This window comes from Conger conger, chromosome 4, assembly GCF_963514075.1.
Source record: "Conger conger chromosome 4, fConCon1.1, whole genome shotgun sequence".
NCBI lineage: Eukaryota > Metazoa > Chordata > Actinopteri > Anguilliformes > Congridae > Conger > Conger conger.
Genome location: NC_083763.1, coordinates 75,604,656 through 75,604,954, shown reverse-complemented (window position 1 = coordinate 75,604,954; position 299 = coordinate 75,604,656).

Here is a 299-nt window from a genome sequence, read left to right as displayed (position 1 = left end):
TTAAAGAACTGTGGCCTGTTTTTTTTTTGTGTTTTTTTTTGTATCACAGAAATAGAACCTAATTGGTGAAGGGTATCAGGTAAAATGGGCAGCCTGTAGCCTGGTGGCTAAGCTACATGACTGGGACCCAGAAGGTTGGTGGTAAAAGTGTTAGCTAAATAACTGAAAGGTAACTGTTGTAAGCCGGTCATAAGGAACATTTGGTCTCATGCGCTGGTCAGCTTGCTGACTTCCCCCCTCCTACATTGTTAGCCCCCACCATTGGCACACATGCCTGTGGGGGAGAGCTAGAGAAGGAT